Here is a 2,700-nt window from a genome sequence, read left to right on the forward strand (position 1 = left end):
TTTTTTTAACTAGATTATAAATAACTATCATGCACACATCCATCATATGGAGATAATGGAGTGCATTGTAGACTCTCGTCCCCATCCAATGACTTTTTGTAAGGTTGTGCACCATGCATGATCATGCAAAAAACCTTTCCTATAACTACTAATAAAATTTAAAATCTTAAAGCAACTCAAAATATTCTCAAGGCATAAACTATCATTTCTATAATCTGGGATCATAAAACAATTATTTTTGTTTACTTGAAAGCTATGGTTTAACCACATATATTCACAAAATGTTCTAAAGGCTATGAAATACTTCTTTTCATACTCAGGCATTAAAATTCAGATAAGAACTCACAATATGAAGAACAACACCCAAAGGATGAAAACCCTTTCATGTTAATTATTGGAGTTGCCACTAAGCTGTAATAGAATCCTAGAGGAAACAAAGAAGAAAAGTAATGCCTACTTGTTATTGTGGCATGGAAGATATCTCATTCCGTGCTTTAGAATGGTGATTTGTAGGTTAGAATTTCAAGAAGAGGAGGAATTGAAAGAGAAAGGAAGAATAAGGGTTTTTTTTTTTTTTCCGTTTCTTCTTCCTCCTTTCAATTGACTGACTGAGTGGTATAAAACAAAAACTTTGTAAAATATCACAGCTACCTTGGTTTATAAATAACCCCCTTTGATTTCTTAATATTTTCAAAAAATGCATTTTTTATGCCAGACATCATTTAAATAAATGCTTTTTTATTTGATATTTCATATTCATACATAAGAAAATACCTCATATTTGAACCTAATAAAAATAGTTTCAAAAGTAAATTCTAAAAGATAAAAAGTCATAACTCCCAATTGAAGAAGAAAAATGACTTTCTTATGACACGAGTGATTTTCAACTTTTTAAATGCTGCTTTTTTTTTTTTCTCAAGTATGAAAATTTCCATAATTCTTTGTATACCCTAAAAAATTGTTAACACTAAAAGTGTTAAAAATAGTTTTAAATTGCTTAAATTTTATAAGTTTGACTGGAACATATCTTTTATCCATTACAACCCAGATTTAAGTAATTTCATGTTTGTTAGAAAGTTGGTATTTTGCTTGTTCTAAGTCCAAAGTTTCATATAATTCTAGGTTCGTTTGACTAGTCAAATTTATTCGAAAACAAATATATATCTTTTTAATTTACTAATAATTTAAAATTTTCATAAACAAAGTCATATTTTTCAAGAATAGTGTAAATTCATTATTAGGATAAAAGAATTAGAATGATGATTCTCTATTATACTAAATAGCTAACATAAGCTAGGTCATGAGTGTTAGGCATAAGCTAGGTCATGAGTGTTAGGTACTTACAACTTGCTTTGATCATAAAAATTGATAAAACATGTGATGTTACTAGATAAATTATAGACATATAGAATTCCATGTCTTACAAGAATTTTTCGTTAAGTTTCACATCTAGTAAAAATAGCCTCCCAACAAGGTCAATGTAGTATCACTAGGATACAAAAGTGTCTAAATAAAAGTCTCAACCGATAAAAGCACCTTTGGCAAAATTAATACCAATCAAGCATAAATTGAATCTATTTAACATACTAAGATGACAAGAGATCATATTACAAATTCGTCCTTAAAAAATCATGTTATTAATTAAAAATTAGTATGAGGGACTCAAGCACAACAATGGAACAACATCAAGGTTCAACTGTAAGGAGGATGTGATTATGAGATAGAGAGAAAAACTTCATATTAACGATGTTTCACTTACTACTGTGGAGTGCACACCCATACTGTGGTTGTAGAGTATAGATACTACATTTTGATACCTTGGAGGCTTTCCAATGATAATGATTCAAGGCCCAACTATAGATATCTCATTTTGACACCCTGGAGTGGCTAAGGAATGAGTTCGAATTCCTTTGGAACATGATGGGTTCCATGAGTTATAGTCGAGAGTCTTTTCTCCTTGCCCTGAGGTAGTAATACGAGTGTTCATGCTAGTATGGAAAGGTTTTAATTTAATCAAAATATTTTCAAAATATGGTTAATTGGCTTTGACATTCTAGGTTGAACTAAGACCAACCTAAAAAACCCAGACCAATTTCGGTTCAAGAAAAGCGTCAAACCAAATCATACCTCAGATGTCAGCTTGAACTAGTTTTCATACTGACTTTAGCCAACGTCGGCCAGACCTCACTATATGTTGGACAAAATACTTTATATGTTGGTCTCTATGGTTTTGTAGGGATTCACCAAATCTTACGGGATATCTTGTCTAGATCTCTTTCTTGTCGACTAAGGCTTTCACCTAAACATGATTTGAGACCCAACTACCCAGGAAAACCATTTTAGCTAAAGATAATAATAATACTAAAATAGCTAAAGATAATAATAATAATTTATCAAACAAATAGGTCTCACAGTTTTTTTTTTAAATGATTAAATCAATTTTTTTAAAACTAATTATGAATACAATGATTTTTTAAATAAAAAGCACCAATTCACATAGGTTTGAACTGATTTCCAAGAGCATTGGACTAATTTTTTATGTAGTCAAACTTACAAAAGGTATTTAAAGTATTTCAAAATTCCACTTGAGGATTCAATAGAACCTTCAAAGCTATAAAAATGGCATCACATATTGTCCCCAATCACTCTTATTGCCGAGTTCGAATCCCCTTCCCTCCTATCTTATAAAAAAAAAAAAAA

Source organism: Macadamia integrifolia, chromosome 1 (assembly GCF_013358625.1).
Source record: "Macadamia integrifolia cultivar HAES 741 chromosome 1, SCU_Mint_v3, whole genome shotgun sequence".
Taxonomy (NCBI): Eukaryota; Viridiplantae; Streptophyta; class Magnoliopsida; order Proteales; family Proteaceae; genus Macadamia; species Macadamia integrifolia.